We start from the raw sequence: 19,050 nt of genomic DNA on the forward strand, positions 1-19,050 counted from the left end.
ATCAATTGCTCTGTTTATCTTATTGTTGGCCTGTTTTGGAAACACTCTCCTAGACTCCTGTCTGACTCATAGGTTAAGGAGCATGAGTAATTCTTCTGGAACTCACTTGGAACAGGAGGGAACCCTTCCCACTTGATTTCCGGTCCTAAAAAAGACAAGATAGTTCACACAGGATGCTAATTAGTTTTCATCTTCAACAGTTAGTGTGGCCTGCCCCTGCTTGGAAAACTGCCTTTTGCACCATAGGGTTTAGAAATTTGAACACCTCCAAGCTTTTATTCAGAATTATAAAATGACACCAGAATATCATTTTGCTGTGATTAATATTCTGGCTGAAGTTGCAGTTTTTGTTACAGAGGAAACCCAAATGATCTCTCTTAATGAGATGTGAAAATCAGGGGGAATAAACAACAATACTTCACCTCTGAACTCTTCTTGTTGGGTTGTTGGTGTAGGGAATCGCTCATTGTCCTCTCTGCTGTTTTTGGCCTGTCCTTCCAAGCAGTGATGTAAACTCGCTAAAGTTCTTTCACCCCAAATGGGTGTGGCTTCTTTTGGAGCCAGAACAGTTTGGCGTCCACTGCCTGTAGCAGAGATGGTAAGAAAGTGGCTCCGTATCCCTCTGTTTCTAAACCAGCTTCAGAGAGAAGTAGCCCCTTCAGAGGACCTGGGTACTGAAGAGCTTTTCAGCATTGCCAATGTGAAGTATTAGCATTGCTGGGGGCAAGACCGTGGTGAAAGACCAACTTCATACCTTAGGGGCAGGATTATAGAGAAGCCTAGCTTTCTAATTTGTATAGTTTTGTACAATTTGAATTTTCCCTAATGAGTATGGAAAACAGTAAGGAACAAACCAAACAAACAAACAAAGCCTGACCATGTTTATTTGGAAATGGTCCCTTTATTCTTTTTCGTCTTAGCAGCTGTGTGACTTTGGGCAAGTTAATTAACTTCTCTGTCCTTACCTGTGAAATGATGATCATCATATACTACTTAGAGCATTGTTGAACATTAAAACCTATGTATAAGTATTCATATTACATGCACATGGTAACCTTCAATAAGATCTTCTATTGTTGCTGCCGATGTGGCTCATTACCAATGCCCAAGACCCTCTCTCTCTGAAACATAGCTATTGAGTGGTGCAGAATGTAACTCTCATCCTTTTGGTGGAAGGGAGAGTATCAATCCTAATTAGAAGGTCATTCTATCGGGAAGACGCTGAAAGGTAAAAGTAAATTCCCAGGTTTCCCCATGTCTCCAATCCTTTCCTCCAAAGAGCTGGAAAGACTATGGCCCACTCCATGTTTCCTCCAAGTGTAAGTGAGATTAGGCTACCCCTCATGTGAATCTCTCTGAAGGCTTCCACAGCACTCTGAATGATGTCAGCCTCCTTACTTGTCCTCTTGTTCCCCCATGATCTGCCCCTGCCCAGGTCTGTCCTGGTTCTTCCACTCTCCCACCAGTTCACAAAGCTCTGGTCCCCAACGGGGCCTCACCCCATCCTTCCATGTTCACTGTTCCTCACACATCTCAGCTTAAATGAAAGAGGCCCTTCCTGGATACCCTTTTCATTATTCTCTACATAGCCGCCGCCCCCTCCCCCCGTGTATTTATTTCACTGTACTTATCACAAGCTACAATTAGTTTATATGCTTGCTCGTTGGTTTTCTCTCTTTTCTATAATGTAGGCTCCAGGAAGGCAAAGACAATGCCTGGGCTGACACATAGTAAGTACTCAATAAATATTTGTGGAAAAAGGAGTAGGTGAGAAAGGGAAGAGGGAAGAGGTGGGGGGAGAAAAGAAGGAAGGAAGGAAGGAAAGAAGGGAGGGGGGGAAGGGAGAGAGGGAGGAAGGAAGAGGGAGGGAGAGAGAAACCACAATGGAAGGTAAAGGCTAAGTACTCAAATGGGTAGGTTTAAAAACGTGATGACTGGGAGAAAGTGATGCCAATGACAAAAACAGTAATAGTTTGGGAGGAAGGTTAAGGTTGGAGAATAAATTGATGAGTTCAGTTCTAACATGTTGCATTTAAAGTGAAGGCAGGACACCCAAGTGAAACATCCAACAGGTAGATGGCTGCTGTAGTGAAACTCAGGGCCAGGCCAGGGCTGGAGCTGCCAGTTGTAGAGTCATGAACATGTCAGCAAAGCTCTCAGAATGGAAGAAGTCTTTAAAGGGCAGGGAAGGAAGGAAAAAGAGAAGCCGCTTCTGGAAACACAAATCTTTGGGTTCCAGGGGGAATGTGATCACAAAACTGAAACGTAAAGGCATTCATGAAGGGCAGCGTCAGGAGTGGAGCCGGAAGCTTAGTTTGACCCAACATGGAAAACCTCACACAGCCTAGACGCGGACAGATCAGCAAATTGATGCCTCCATTCAGGGTCAGTGAAGGTGCCTGAGAAGGAGATGGTGTGACGTCAGGGCCGAGGGCGAGGAGGAGGGTTCTGAAGAAGAGACAACAGTATGACATGCCCTAGAGCTCACTGCTAAGGGGTTAAGACTCTGCTTAGCCTCGTGTCCTAAACAGACACGTGTGCAGGTGATGGTGATGATGAGGATCAAAGTTGTGGTTAATGAGGTTTGTCGTCCCCTTCAGGGCTTTCTGCTTCCAATTGTCCCTTCCCTGGATGATAGTGGTCGTGCCACGGAGAAGACAAAAGAGGAAGGGCTCTGGAGCCAGAGGGCCCCGGGTTCGTATCACCACCACCAGCTGTGAGACTCTGGGGACAGTTCCTCTCTGAGCCTTAGCTTTTTCATCTTTCAAGTGAGGATGGTGACACCTGCCTCTCGGGGTTGTTGTGAAGATATTAGAGAGCCTCTGAAAAGCCTCTCAGTCCACAGATGTTAATTCTCTTTCCCTCCCAAGGCCTCTCACTTTCTGCCCCCTCCCATTCTGATCAGACATTGAGGTTGACGTGCAATTAGGTTAGCTCTTCAAGGGATGTTGGCGCTTGTGGAATTCATTTTTAAATTATTCATCTGTTCTTTCCACAGACATTTATTGAACACCTACCATATGTGTCCAGTGTTGGCCTAGGTGCTGGTTGTACAGGGTGAACAGATGCACTACACTTCAAAGCTTGTTAGGGAAATTAGCTTTACTGTACTAAAGTACGCACATAGAGGAGAAGACATGCAGAGCAGTACTTCTCAAACTGCAGCGTGTATGAGAATCACCTGGAGGGCTCATTAAAACATTGTTGGGCCCACTCACAGAGTTTCTGATTCCATAAATCTGGAGGGGAGTCTAGAAAGCTCCCAGGTGCTGCTGGTCCAAGAACCCCACTTTGAGAACCACTGGAATAAAGTATTAGGGAGGATGGGAAACAGAGCATTAAGAGAGTATTAAGCCAGAAGAATCAGATACCTCTTATCTCTAAGATATGTTGTTCTCCTTGACGAACAAGCTGGGAAGTATTCCAGTTAAGGGCACAAACTCCAGAGATTTTTGAAGGAACAGAGGAGTCTGAAGGCTTGGTAACCACAGCTCCCACATGCTGGAGCCTAGCTGCCTTGGACCCCAGTCCATTTCTTCTCTGCCCACAAACTTCTCCGTGTCCTTCAAGTCTCTATTCAAGTCAAAGCCATTTTCTGACAGCTTTCCTCATTTTCCCAGGCAGATTTTGGCCATTCCCCACTCTCATAGAACTTAATGCATCTCTCTATTATGATAACTGTCTTATTGGACTATGGATTTTTTTTATTGACCCATATTCCCCACTAGACCATGAATTGCTTGATAGGTGGGACTGTGTCTTATTTATTTTGGTATCTCACTTAACCCTTAAATGTTTATTGACTGCCAGACCAACTGGATAAATGGATGTTTAAAGAGTATTAAAATATATGTGGTGCCAGGAAGAACCTATCACAATTGATATTGTGTGTAGGTATTGAGAACTGGGTGCAAGTAGTTTCTTGTCTGACAAAGATGGGTTCAGATCTTTGCTCCACCATTGGCCATGTAATTTTGGATAAATTAATCATTCTGAGCCTCTGTTTTATCATTGGTAAAATAAGGGCAATAATCTTAGCATGTGAAGATCAAATGAGATAATATGCCTAAAATGTTTAGCATGGTGCTTGGCACATAGAAAATATAAAATAAAATAAAATTCAGTATTTGATAAAATAGGGGCTTGCCTGGTGGCACAGTGGTTAAGAATTAGCCTGCTAATTCAGGGGACATGGGTTCACGCCCTGGTCCGGGAAGATCCCACATGCCGCGGAGCAACTAAGCCCGTATGCCACAACTACTGAGCCTGTGCTCTAGAGCCCTCGAGCCACAACTACTGAAGCCTATGCGCCCAGAGCCCGTGCTCTGCAACAAGAGAAGCCACCGCAATGAGAAGTCCGCGCACCACAACAGAGTAGCCCCGGCTTGCCACGATTAGAGAAAGCCAGCGCACAGCAACAAAGACCCAATGCGGCCAAAAATAAATAAATAAATTTTTAAAAATATAAAATAAGGCAAAAAGAACAGTTGAAAAATGAAACCATTGGGCTGGGTAAAAGTAACATTGTCAATTAAAGCAATTTACAATACTTGCTTAATAGTTATGCCCAGTTACTAAGTGGCAAAATACTATTTTGCCTATCACTTAATATATGTCAAATTAACTGTGATAATTATTTTTCCAACATTAGACTCTGTTCATTTGTGTTACTCTCAAGTCAAGGAGACTGAAAACTAAGGAAAAGCCATTTGACTTTAGGATGTCATTGATGACTTTTAAGAACCTGATTCAGAAAAATGGGTGTATGGGTGGATAAGGAAGGATTTTGAAGTGAATAACAGGAGGCCACAAACATAGACAACATTTTTTGAGAGTGTGTCAACAAATAATCTGAGGCAGCGAAAGATAATGGCAAATTTTTTTGAACGATGTATCTGTAGAAAATAAATATTTCCATTGACATTAGAAATGTATAAGAAATATATATATAATGTATATTATACATTAGTTTTATATATATGTGTGTATATATATATATATATATATATATATATACCAGATTCAAAATGGTTTTAACACAAAGTATCAGGAGTTCTTAAATCTGAAGTCCTGCAATTTTTTTTCTCTACATTCTGTGAAGTAAATGTTTAAATACACATACAGCTCATTTTAATGTTTCCTTCCATGGGTGTTTCCTTTACTAATGGATTCCCAAGCCTATTCTTTTAAGCAGCACTTAAAATATTTCTGTTTTATAGGTTGTCGCTGTTTTAAATGATAAATATTTTTAAACGGGCAGCACCTTGTGAGAAGAACACTGTCCAATAAATCAGGTTCTAATGACCCAGGCAGGAGAGAGCAAGCAGGACTCTGTCGTTGGCTGAGTTGGTCTCAAAAACAGTAACGCACAGGAAACGGATGACAGCAAGTTTCAAAGCACAGCAAAAGCCTCATTAATGCTGAACATTGAAGTCACACTTCAGCTTAAAATTTGCTGAAACAGAAATAAAAACGTACATGAGGCCCTTTGGGTCTTCATGTGTACAAGAAAATATGAGTGATGTGTTATATTCTGTGGTGTTCTATGATAGGTTTGACTGCTTGTTTTCCAAGGAGCTTTTATCTTTAGATTCATTCTCCAGGCAAGCTCATCTAGTGCACTCCCCCTGGTGTGTTCAAGTGTGCACCAAGGACTTTCCTGCAAACAGAAACCTGGAGAGGGAAGCTTTAAGAAAAAACAAACAAACACAAAAAAAACCCTTTTTGTATTGCAGTTAATGGCCTCTTATTGCTTGTTTGTGGAGAATAAGCACACTTCAGAAGCATGATAGTAACTAATCAAGAAAAAAAAAGCATTACTTATATATTTTTTGTTTTTCTATTCATTGTTTTGTTTTAGAGAAAATGTATTTTTCTAGTGCAAACAAATTGACGGACGCTTTGCAGAATAAGAAACAAAATGGAATGTTCATCTACCTTTTCAAAAGACTAAAGTACCTAACATTTTAGAATCTGATCCTATTTTCTAATCTCGATTAATCCATAACTTTCAGATGTAATGAATTGTAAATAGTCAATTCTAAGGTGAGCCTTTGGAAGTCTGAAAGCACTTTCTAACGGGGGAAAAATTTCTTTGCGATGACTGGATTTTCACACTAGCCCACAAGTCTAGTTAAGCCATGACATAACTTAAAAGGACAGTAGGAATAAAAAGTACTGAGGTGGTGCTATTTAAGGGTTGGAAAGAACACAGACATTGGAGCCAAAGAGATTTGAGCCTCGGTTGAATCTTAGGTCAGCTGCTCACCAGTTTCGAAATGTTGGGCAAGTAACTTCACCTCTCCAAGCCTCAGTGGCCTCACCCATATAATGGGGACAATGCTTAGATTCCAGGGTTGCTGCTGTGAGGACAGCACATGGATTGAGAGCAGAGAGACTCTGGAGCCAGATGCAAGGTTTGAATTCTGGCTCTGCCATTTACTTGCTAGGAACCTTGGACTTAACTCAGACTTAACTTCTCCGTGCATCAATTTCCTCATTTTATAAAATGAGAATAAGATAGAAACACCTCTAGAGGTGTTGTGTGGATTGTATTGGGTTGAGTCAATATATAGAAAGTGTTTGCAATAACACTTGGCATATGATAATCCACTATAAAAGTGTTAGTTACTATTATTATGTGTGCTTTCTGACTCTTCTTAAACAATAATAACAAACCATCATAGGCTAAAAAAAAAATCTATAGATAATAGAGTTACTTTCCTAAGAAACTAATTTGGTTCATGGTAATTTATCACTAGGTATGGAAAAGAAATTTCATCCCCCAGGATGTGCAAATGGAGAAATGGAGAAAGGAGGATTGTGTCTAGCCAAAACCACAATTTCACTTGGTTTAGAAAGAATGTCAAGTGTTACCTATTCTTCACCAGAAGGGAAACAAGCAACAAGTCTCTGCAGCCAGACATAGAAAGTATTGTTTTGAGAAAATGGAAAGATCTCAGACGTGCTTGGGCAAGATTATCATTCCACTGCCTTTTAATTACAATTACCATACTAAAAATAGTTGCATTGTACTTCATTCATTCATCATTGCTCAATAGCCCCATTTGTGGAATATGAAAATACGTGATGCCTTGCAAATGAAGACAGCTGGATGCTTAAAACCTGGTCTGAAGTATTAAACAGACTGAAAGTCTTAATGTATTCCTTTTTTCTGGTACAGTGAAATTGTTTTTTATCAGATATATCCTTAACTCGTAGGATTACGCTGGGGTGGGGGAGGAAATGTGATTTTAAAAGGGAGGTTGCCAACGATTTTAGCTTCACCTACTTGGAAACACTGTAATGAAGCAGGAGTCAGGGCCAGCCTTCCAAGATGCCAGTATGGCACCCTGTGATAGGAGGAGAGCATGGAGGAGTAAAAGAGGTAGGGATTACATGAGAACACCTAGTAACCTAGTCACCTTCATTTTCTAAAACCTGCTGTCCCCAGGAAGCAGGAAGTCACCGAGAAAAAAAATATACTTTTTCATCTGGGTCCAGACTGGGATCCTTGGTTAAGGTGGTGACGTGGTGTGGTGTATGGGGTTGTGGTGTTACACTGTGGTGGTCCCTTAGCTCTGAATGTTCCTGGGCAGCAAAGTGTCTTCCCCAGAAGCAGGGCTTTAAGCTGGAGAATATTTGAAAGTAAAAATAACACTAAGGAGTACTAGTACACTGTTTATTTTGAATTAATCTTGGAATTGGAAATTCACAATGCAACTCTTGGTATTTCTCAGTTTATCGAGACAAAAAGGGGCTCCAAGGCCAAAGAGCAGATCACCTTGGGATTTTCCAGGGATTCCAGCCCAGCCACAGCAAGTCATCTCAAGGGCTATGCAATTTGAAGGTGGATAACTGGTGACTTTAACCAAGGAGAGAAAACCAGAATAACATGAAGTGGTGCCAGAGAACACATAAAGTGTTCTGGGACACTTGGCTCTCCTAGTTTCCTTTTAAAATTATTTTTGTTATTATAAACAACTTTGCAGAAAGTTTATCCCATAACCATCTCAATAAAATTACTGACATATCTCTGTGAACATTTACAACTTTGTCCATATGTACACATATTATTTACTAAATTTTATCCTCTAAATTTTATCCACTCTGCATATGATGGGGGTCTTACTTTTCATGTGGCATTATTTGTATTATTTTCTTTGACTTTTTCTGTCTAGTTCTGGTCAAACATTATATTTAACATGTTAAAGGATGGCATAATATCCAGTTGATAAAACAACTTATTTTCTCAAAGGTGAATCAAACTTCTCACTTCTCCGTCTTCCCTGGTGGTGCAGTGGTTAAGAATCCACCTGCCAATGCAGGGGACACGGGTTCGAGCCCTGGTCTGGGAAGATCCCACATGCCGCGGAGCAACTAAGCCTGTGCGCCACAACTACTGAGCCTGTGCTCTAGAGCCCGCGAGCCACAACTACTGAGCCCATGCGCCACAACTACTGAAGCCCTCGCGCCTAGCTCCCATGCTCCGCAACAAGAGAAGCCACTGCAATGAGAAGCCCGCGCACCGCAACGAAGAGTAGCCCCCTGCTCGGCACAACTAGGAAAGGCCCATGCGCAGCAACGAAGACCCAACGCAGCCAAAAGTAAATAAATAAATAAATTTATTAATAAAAAGTAGGATACAAAAGAAAATTTCGGTGTGATAAAAATTAGGTCACAATATAATATAGTTATTAAGAAAATTGGACAAAGAAAATACATCAGTATTTTAACAGGGGTTATATATGTTTAATGAGATTATAGATTATTTTTATTTTCTTCATGTTTGTAAATTTTTTGTCAATTTTTCGTTGGTTTTATAATCTGGGGGAGAAAAGCAACAGATGTTCTTTTTTCTTTGCTCTTGTTTCCTTGTTTTTGTTTTTAATTGCAAAGAGAAAGGAGAGATTTGAGTAGCAATCATTCTTTTAATGCACAGACATCTGTTTGCAAAATGAAATTTTTCCTTAGGTGGATTTTGAATCAGTAGCTTTTATGTGAGAGAAGTAAAGTACCCAGAGTTACTGCAGAGAACCGAAACAGGATTTGTTGCTTGGGATAGTGCTTGAAGATTATTATTATTATTATTATTACGGCCACATTTTTAAATTGAAGTCTAGTTGATTTACAATGCTGTGCCCATCTCTGCCATACATCAAAGTGACTCATTTATACACATACAGACATTCTAAGAGATTACTGACTTTTATTTTCAAGAAACAAAGAGAGGGAAGCCCAGTAAAATAAGACAGCTTTACAAGGAATAATGCTTTAAAAAGAGTAGTTTTTCTATTACAAGTGACAGGTTTAAATAATGCCCCCAGTAGTACTACTTACATCTCACTACCCCAACTTTTGACCTTTTAACTGGAATATATATGGTGCATTCTTAATAGTGTGTTCTGGGCCTGTTTACTGGTTGGCCCTTTCTTTTGTTCATGATGTGTGGGTGTGTGTGTAAGTGTGTGCATGTATTTGTGTAATCCACCTTTATTTTTATGGTCTCTGGATTTTGTGTCAGGCTTAGAAAGGCCTTTCAAGTTTATAAAAATTTTACTCGCATTTTCTTCTAATGTTTTTATAGATTGCACTCTTTACATGTAAATCCTAAATGGTTGGTTATATTTTAATGTAAAGATTAGGGTAGAGAGCAAGCTTTATGTGTTTCCATATGGCTAGCTAGTTGTTTTAACAGCATTTATTGAAAAACCCATATTTTTTCCCAATAATTTAAAATTCACCTTTATATTATACTCAGTTTTCATGTGCTTTGGGTCTGTTTCTGGATGCTATGCCTTTTCATTCACCTATTGGTTTGTTTCTAAACCAATACCAGATTACTTTAATTGCCACACTTCTGGAGTGTGCTTTGATAATGTGTTAGGTCAAATTACCCCCAATCCATGCCCTCTTTTATTTTTCAAAAGCATATTGTAATTTTTTTTAAGTTAATGTTCTTCTTAAATGGCTTAACACTTCACTTTGCTTTACTAACTAGAAAGTTTCTTTTTTCTTTTTTTAAATTGGAGCATGAATTTTAGTGCTGCTCATTCTAGCAAAGCAGGGCAAAACCTATGCCAGTTTTCTGAAGACAGTGTCTATTTGTTCTTCAGGGCTCCTGTCGAGAAGCAGTGTGGTCACTGGCGCTTTGGCTCCCTCTAGCAAACACCCCTCAGTCAAATGGAAAAGCCCCTTTGACATCTGAACACCAAGATCTCTGAAATCTTGGCCATGTCTGCAAACAAGATCTAATCTAAAGCCCAATTACACGGTCTAGGACACATTCCAAATAAGGTATTACTGCTCTCTCGTTCTGAGCTGCTAGGACCGTCCCATTCAGAAAAGAGCCAAGGGAGTTCATTTTTTAAAAAGTAGCTGAAAGAAACACTGGTTAACCCATCAACGCCTGATCTTTTAAAGTTCCCATTTTTGTACACCCAGATATGTCCACCTTGGTTAAAAAAAATCAAAGCACACATACACATATCAACATAAACCACTTTCAGTTGGGTTGGCTACTAAGAGATAGCTATGATTCTTTTTCTAATTTCCCCTTAAATAACCAACGTCTTCAAAAAGTGATCTGTTACTCCCGGGCGTCATGTCTTCACTGGTTTCTATCCCTGATTTTCCTAATATCCTACGTCGAGCTTCTGACCCTAGGATCAGTTTTAGTGAAACAGCTTTCTTACACTCAGATGTCTTTGTTGCTCTAACCAAAACCTTTTGCTCAAGTGTAAGCTTCCCTCATCTTGCTTCCACACCTGTCTGTTGAGACTTTCTTCCAAAGTTTTTCAAACCCAGCTTTTCACTTTTTCACTCCTCCTTCCTTTGCTCTTATTTCTCTTGTATTTTCTCCTGTTCTGATTCTCTTTCACCTCAGTAGGCACACATCTGGGGACTCTTGCTCAGTCCACACCTCCCACTTTGACAGCTTCCTTCTCCTGTTTCTTTCTCTTTCTCTCAGGGGTTGAAAGCATCCACGAAGGACCATGTACAAATGGGGTGGAGGGTAAAGAGCTACAGAAAAAGAGAATCATCAGGCAGATAGACAGAGAAAAGACCAGTCCAGAGGCCACACAACCCCAGAGAGAGGAGGAGATGAGAACTGTTTAATGCCTAATGGTGCTCCAGTTCTAGTCCTCTGTGAGGATTTGCTGTGCTTCCTATTCTAAGGTTCTGTGTCACCATCGTCTCCTCCAAAGAAATCTCCCCCTTTGGGCTTAAGTTACTTGAGGAGGCTTCTGTTTCTTGCATTCCCTAAGTTTGAGATGACATCCCTATCTCTAAGGCATAGTCCTGGATATTCTCCTTTTCCCTACATGAAACCCTAATCAATTAGAAAATTTAAAAAAATAATAATGCTCACCATCTTTGAATTGATGACTCCTGAACCTATGTCTCTAAAATATGAGGCTTATTTGTTTTCCAAAGGAACTGTCCCAAGGAAGAGGCAAATTACTGAAGTAGTTAAGAGTGTGAGCTCTGAGGTCAGACTGTCTAAACAGCTTGAGATCTTCAGTTTCCCAATCTGTAAAATGGGAACAATAGAAGTACCTGCCTTAGAGGAATTTGTGAAAATTGAACGAGGTAATGCATATAAAGCTCTTAGAACAGTGCTTGACTCACTGTCAACCTGCAGTAAATATTGTTGTTATTATTACTACTATTTCTAGCAACACATTCCTACTTGGCTTTCCACAAGAACTTTAACATGTCCACCTCAGGACTTCTCAACCTCCTTCCAAAGAGAGCATGACTACATAACTTCCTGGTCCTGTCACTGGCTTCTCCATTCAACCCAACAGTCCTGGAATTTGACCTCAGGTCTGTTTGACTTCAGAGCCTGTGCCTATTCCATTAGACCAGCCATTCCCAAATTTGACTGCATCTCAGATCCCAAATATAGTGAATCAGAATCTTCTAGATTGGGGCTTGAGAGTCTATTTTTTAAAACTCTTCAGTTAATTCTAGTGGATCTGATCATTGAATCAGAGTCTGGATTATACTACTTTATCTTCACTAACTTTATCTGTAAAATGGGCAAAGTAATATATCTATTTCATTGAACTGTTAACCTAATATATATTGAATCTTTACTGTGTGCCAGGCATTGTGCTAAGGGCTTTCTATTATCTCACTTAACTCTCACAACAATCCTGTGAGGTAGATACTAGATTGTTCCTATATTACAGATGAGGAAACTGTGATACAAAAGAGGTTAAGTTACTTGATAAAAGTTGTCCACTTAGCAAGTGTAGAGAGCTAGCGTATCAATTGCTGGGGTTAATGTGATGTGAGGATTACATTAAATAATGCATTTAAATCACCTGGCACACAGTAGGTACTCAATAAAGGTTCTCTTTTGGGGACTTCCCTGGTGGCACAGTGGTTAAGAATCCACCTGCCAATGAAGGGGACATGGGTTCGATCCCTGGTCCAGGAAGATCCCACATGCCGCGGAGCAACTAAGCCAGTGCGCCACTACTGAGCCTGCGCTTTAGAGCCCGCAGGACACAGCTACTGAGCCTGTGTGCCGCAACTACTGAAGCCCGCGCGTCTAGAGCCCATGCTCTGCAAAAAGAGAAGCCATCACAATGAGAAGCCTGTGCACCGCAATGAAGAGTAGCCCCTGCTCACCGCAACTAGAGAAAGCCCGTGTGCAGCAACGAAGACCCAACGCAGCCAAGGATAAATAAAATTGAAAAAAAAAAGGTTCTCTTTTCCCTTCCTTTTATCCAAGGGATTCTATTCATGCCCAGTGAATTTTAGGCAGAGGACAATACTTCAACCTTATTGGTGGCCAGATAATTGGAAATTTGGTATTCTAGAAGGTACAAATAAAAGGGAAGCAGGTACCTGAGAAAGATGGAGGTGTTTGGGATCTCCAACAAAGAGAAACAAGGGAAAACATAATTACATATGGAAGAGCAGGTGCATGTGAGAACAAACAGTAGCTTGGCCACTGAGGGTAGGAAATGGCAGAGTGATAAACTTTAAAAGAGGAAAACCAAGGTATGAAAGTAGAACCACATCTTCTCAGGGGGGAAGAGTCCTGAAAGATAACTATTCCAACGCCATTCCCACCATGTGGTCATCCAGTTCTTATATGGACAAGTTCTGTGACAAAAACCTCAACTTATCAAGGCAGAAGAAGCGCTAGTTTTTAGAAAATTCTTCATATTGAGTCATTCTAGAATTTCTACCCACAGGTCCCCCTTCCACCCTGTGGGGCCCTGAAAAATAAGTCTAATTTCTCTTCCATTTGACAGCTCTTCAAATTTATGAAGACAGTTACCTTGTACCCCTGGGGCGAAACCCTCTGCTTCCTTTAATATTTCCTAGTAAGACATAGTTCCCAGCCTTGTTACATCCTGGTCCCTTTTCTGTGCATAGTTTTTCTTTGCCAAGCCTTGATTGGAGACAGTATTCCACATGCATAATGACAAACACTGGGCAGCATTGTAACCCCACCATGCTTTACATGTTAGACTTCTATCGATGCAGCCTAAATCAGCATTATTTTGGCAGCCACACTTCACTGAGGACTCAGAGTGAGTCACCTAAGACCCTTTAGTCTTACTCTTACATGCATCTTCTAAGATACCTCTGCCCCCAGGTGCCTTTCAGCAGTTGATTGTCCAGGGCGGGACTCCTCACATTTATCCCTGTTAGAGTCAGCCCATTGCTCCAACATTGCATTTGGCTTATGTTACGTATGGTGTCTCTTTCCCTCCTGGCCTTGTGTTATCTGGAAATTCGGTGCAGATCCTCTGGGTTTTCATTCAGAGCACTGTAATAAAAGTCCCGAAGTCTGGGCCGTGGAGAGAGCCTTCTGCCGTCCTGATGGTAACTGGTGTGGTCTTAAGGTTTTGAAGTCGAAGGAACCTGATTGGACTTGTGGCTTTGAGTCAGCTGGTCAAACTTTGAATTTCAGTTTCCTCATCTGTAAATGGGGTTGTGTGGATTAAGGGGGAAGATGCAGGGAAAGTACCTAGCATGCAGTAGATGCTGCACAAATATCTATTACCTCCACCCTTCCTTCAGGTCAGCAAGGATTCATTAATCAGCATCTTTAGGTAATGGTTACTTAACAGTTATTCGTCCAATTAGTTATATTAGAATCCAGGCTTATATTTCTTCATCTTGTCCACAACATCTTGTCAAGTACATTGTTAAAATCCCACTTACATAGTGTGGTCTCCTTATGAAATCAGGACACAGAAAGAGTAAACAGCAGTCAGATTCTACCTGCATGTAAACTTAGGAAAAGTAGTAAGCTACCAATGAAGTTGGTTAACCTTGAAAACCATCAACATTCAGGCCCCAAGCACATACTGGGCAACCACTATGTGCTTGGCAGTGAGCTGGGGATGGGATACAGTTTTACAATGTTTAAAATGCAGCATCTATGTTCAAGGAACAAGGCTGGAATTCTAGAGTCATAGGGGCTAGTCTGGGTCACAGGATTGACCCAGATCTGTTTGTTCACATGTCCGGTCAACGAACATGCACCCTCCCTGCACTTCCATTCCTTCGCCCCCTCCTTAGGTACTAAAGGGGAGGGGCGAGTATAACAAAAAAGACAAGGTCCCTGTATTCTAGGAGTTTAACATCTAAAAGGGTTGGGAGTTCTTTGAGCTAAAGGCCCTCTGTTAAATGCTTGAGATGCAAAAATAAGGCAGATTCTCCGTCCTCTCAGTACTAAAGTTGTATCTTGTTATGAAATGTTTATTTTCTGTAACTATTTGTTTCCTTCCGTCTCACTCCCTGGACAGCTTTTCTACGGTAAAGACTAGAGCCACCGGGAAGTTGTCTGCCACACAATAGGTGCGGTCACTGAATGGAATCGCTCCAGGCTTGAGTTTCCGCTTTTGAACAAGAATGACAGCTCCAGTGGGATGCTTGGAGGTCAGGACGAATGAAAAGAACGTAAGAACACTTGGAAGGAAAAGCCTTCTGGAAATACTAAGTATTTTTTCTCTCGTTTGGACTTTGGCAAGCCAAGATGTTTTGGGCAGGGTCTGGCACTGTGTGTTCCTAAAATTGGTCTCCTAGATGGAGTTGGAGGAAGGGGAGTGAGGGAATGTTGCTTTCGTCAGGATGTCCCAAGTGAAAAAGGGCGAGGAGGAGTGAGAGCCCTGAGCCAGAAGCAAGTCAGGGACCTAGAGAAGAGGGACATCCCAGGCGACTGCAAGGAGTGCGGCGTCTGCACCCGCAGTGGCCAAGGCTAGCGGGAGACCTGAAGGGAGAGAGGACAGGGGCGAGGAAATCCAGGGAAAGCGCGCGGATTGGTCCTCTCCTTGGGGCGTGCGCTTCTGTGCGCCAAGCGATTGGTGGCGGGAAAGTAGCAGGTAAATCGGCCCCCACCGCCTCGCCATTGGTCAGCGGCCTCTCTAGCTGCCACACAACTGGCCAGCAGGCCGCCGAGCCGTGCGCGGATTGGCCGGGGGCGGCCGCCTAGACCGGCTCCCTTCGGGCGCTAGGATTGGCTGGCGGGAAGAGGCAGGTATCCGGGCTCCGCGACTCCTCCATTGGTGGGCGGGGAAGGGGGGTTGGGCACTGCGATTGGTGGGCGGGGGGCCGGGCCTGGGCCGGCGGGGAGCGGATTGGTCGGAAAGTAGGTTAGTGGTGCGACATTTAGGGAAGGCAGAAAGTAGGTCAGGGACGGAGGTGCCTGTTTACCCGCGCCGGACTCACCGCCGCCGCCGCCGCGGGATCCGAGTGGGGGCGCGGGCGCGGGCGCTCCCGGCGAGCCACGGTGAGTGTCGGGCTGGCCGCGGCCAGCGGCGCGGCCGCGGGCACCCCGTCGGGGCCGTTAGCACCCTGGCAGGCGCGGCGCCTCAGCCGCCGCCCGGGGCGCAGCCCGGCCGCCGGGGAGCCCTGACCGACGTGCCCGCTGCCGGCCTTAAAGGGCCCGTGCCCGCTCCCTGCCCCCACCCGGGCCGCGGGGAGGCTGCGCTCCTTAAAGGCGCCGCGCCCGTCCGCCCCCATCCTCACTCGCGGGGGTTGGCGCTGCGGGGTAGAGCGGGCAGAGGTGCCGCAGGCGCCCTTAAAGGGACCGGGAAAGAGTCCGCGGGAATACCCACCTCCCCTCTGCGGGCATCGCTACCTGACCCGGGGGGTGGCGGGGAGAGGAGGTAGGAGCAGCCAGCTGCCTCTTAAAGGGACAGCTCCACCCTTTGGGAGCAGTGACTCGGCTGAGGGCGAGTCCTAGGATGTATCCCCGGAAGGTTCGGGGACCCCCGAGGCGACCATCCTTGACGGCTGCACCCCAAGGGCGTTGGGCGAGAGATGCTGCTTCTGTCCTTCCTCCGCCTCCTCCACTTCCCTTTCGGGAGCCTGCGGGGCTGGGTGGGGGCGGGGAGGGCGTCTCCGCCGGGCTTGGGGAGTCCGAGCCCCCCGTTGCCCCTTCGGCCCTGTCGCGGGTGCTGCCGCTGCACCCGGGTATTCCCCGCCGGAGATGCGGCCGACCCCAGCCTGCGAACTTTCGTCCGGCCTGCGCCATCTGGGTCCTGGGCAGCCCGGGGAGGATCCCCCTTGGGTCTGCGAGCAGGTGCTCCACGGCACGGGGATGTCGCCCGGCGCCCAGGTGTGGGCCCGCCGCCCGCCCTGGAGTCCTGGAGACTGCAGCGAGGCTAGGTTTAGCATGGGGTTTGACAGATGTCAAAAGAAAAAGCTTCCCGCTCACGATTGCCGGACGTTGACAGCCAAGAGAGCTCTTGTTTGCTCAGAGGAATAAGTGGAAGGATAGAAATTAATGCCGACCTTGTGGGGCTCGAGTCAGTCACCCCGAGGGGTCGTGGGAACCGGCTGCGGAACCGAGGGCAGGCGCGGGGGAAGGAAAGGCTCCACTGGACATGGGCGTCTGTTGTCAAGTTTGTGCGGGCCGTGGGGTACCAGGCTGTCCCCCCTCACCTCACCTTTCCCATCCTCTTTTCCTTCCCCTGCCTCGGCCGCTTCCGAGTCACCTAGTGTTGTTTTGGCACTTTCGCGCTTGCTGTCTCCTCTCCCTGCTTACATAGCTACTCCTCGGCAAGGAATTATTAGCCAAGTTTTATCACTCAGCTTCCAGAAATTAGATTCGAAGAAGCATTTCTTGACTGTACGTGTATTTCCAGGATCTTCGTTTTTTAAAAAATCCATAAAAGCTGCCCATTAGCTGCATCTAGTTTCGCACAATGCTTGCTTGTCATTTGTCCTTCTGACATCTGCTGCTGTTCCTTCCTTTAATCTATTTTTATATGACAACTATTATTTTAATACTTCTTGTCCCATTGATATCAGGATCTGTCAATTTGGGTTGGTGGAGTTTTTAATTAATGTACTGGTTGAATCATGAGCTTAAAATAATCATTGCTGCTCCTGAGCAGTTTTGAATAATCTCATGCTCTCCGTGCTTGCAAGATTTAAAAAAGAAAAAAAAATCACTGCTGTTAAATTTGATTTCCATATCAATGAAACTCTAAAATATTTTTTAACAGAAAATTGAATCTTTCACTCCATGCTCTGTTACTGAGTTCACTTTACTAATAAGTCTTTAAAACACTTTGTTGAACATATTTAGAAGGCTTTAAAATTTCCTGGGCAGGATTTGAAATTGCCTGTATTATCTAAAGCTGGATCTGTAGGAGCATTTTTGGTTTTGATTGTAGATGTAGCCAGTGAATAATAATAGTAAGTTAAAACTATGGTTAAATTTATACCTTATTCCAACCCCTAGAGTTTAGAAAGAGGGAGAGAGAAAGGAGCAGCTGTGGTGGAAGAGTACTAGCCTGAGAGAATCTACTGGTTCTAGCCCAGACTTGGGCTTTCATGGCTGTGCTACTTGGGGCAAGTCCCTGAACCTTTCTGAGTTCTACTTGCCTCAGATGGAAAGTAAGGCAGTTGAACGAGGTGATCTCAGAGGTTCCTTCTGCTCTAAAGTTCTTTGCATCTCTAAATATTTAATACAGCTGAATTCAGGTTGGTATTTACCTGCTGGAGGCTCCAGAATATCTGAGCTGAAGTCCTATTTTCTTGGGAAACTTAAACAGATCAACAGATGGTGTTTTAAAGAATCCATTTCAAATGATTTATAAAATGATGACTACTCAGGAATTTGTCTGCTATTTGCAGAAGAGGTTTGCCTACCACAGAGAGGAAAAGGAAGTGGCCCTACTTTCAGATTTTTCGCTCCATACCAACGATCTCTACGCAATTTATATACTAAACAATGGACAGGCACTGTAGAAAGACTTGTTAACAAAATGCATAAGCACATGTAAAAACGAAATATTCTGTGTCTCTCTTTGGTATAAGGGTTGCCTTCCTTCTATGGGCTTTCTTCTATTTATGAGTCCATCAATTCATGGTGGTTGGAGAAAGTCAAATATTAAAGAAACAGTTTCTGCCCCATATGATGTTACAGTCATAGGTAGCGATTTTCGTTAACATCGTGGTAGCAGTTGCAGGGAAGTAATTTTTTACTTCCTTTTTAGACCTTGAGGTTTAGTTAGGAGCTTGGAAATACAGGTATGTCACCCTTCTCCACAGTCTTTTCTCTCATTGCCACTTCATCATAATACCCAGACTTACCCCAGACACCCACCCTGGCTTTTCTCCTCCCTCTCTCTCTAAACAAGACCTGCTCTGACTTAAGCTCCCTCAGCATCTGTTCCTTCCGGCTCAGAATGTCTTGTCCCTTTCCCCCATCTCTCCTCTTTTCCTCCCAGTTTGGAAAAAGCAAGTGAATTTCTCCCCTGTTCCTTCTTTTTAGACCCTAAATTTGGGCAGGAGCCTGGTCTCTGGTAGCAGGACCTGGGACTTGGGTTGGGTGGTGTGTCCTTGGACAAGTGCTAGACTCCTCTGACTGCAGGCTCCTCCTCTGTGGTGTGATGAAGGAGCCTGCCTCCTACAGTCCCTGTGAGGATCAGGGGAGATGATGTGGGTAAAATGCCTGGCACACAGGAAGCCCTCCCTCAGTGTCTGCTGACACTTCCTCTCAGTGCTGCCAGGATCCTGTCGGTCCTGTCACGGGAATATCCTTCGTGCTGTTTGCCCTCAGCC

The 19,050-nt window shown here is 43.8% G+C and overlaps 1 protein-coding gene across 6 annotated transcripts in view; it reads left to right on the top strand.

Moving 5' to 3' along the window:
• Positions 1-15,645: 15,645 nt before the first annotated feature.
• BMAL1 (basic helix-loop-helix ARNT like 1) overlaps positions 15,646-19,050 on the top strand; it is a 106,041-nt gene continuing 102,636 nt past the window's right edge. For all 6 annotated transcript variants that reach the window (XM_060103338.1, XM_060103342.1, XM_060103341.1 and 3 more), the window contains exon 1: positions 15,646-15,763. The gene's annotated coding sequence lies outside the window, so the exon portion shown is untranslated. The remainder of the gene's footprint in view (positions 15,764-19,050) is intronic.

Source organism: Mesoplodon densirostris, chromosome 7 (genome assembly GCF_025265405.1).
Source record: "Mesoplodon densirostris isolate mMesDen1 chromosome 7, mMesDen1 primary haplotype, whole genome shotgun sequence".
Taxonomy (NCBI): domain Eukaryota; kingdom Metazoa; phylum Chordata; class Mammalia; order Artiodactyla; family Ziphiidae; genus Mesoplodon; species Mesoplodon densirostris.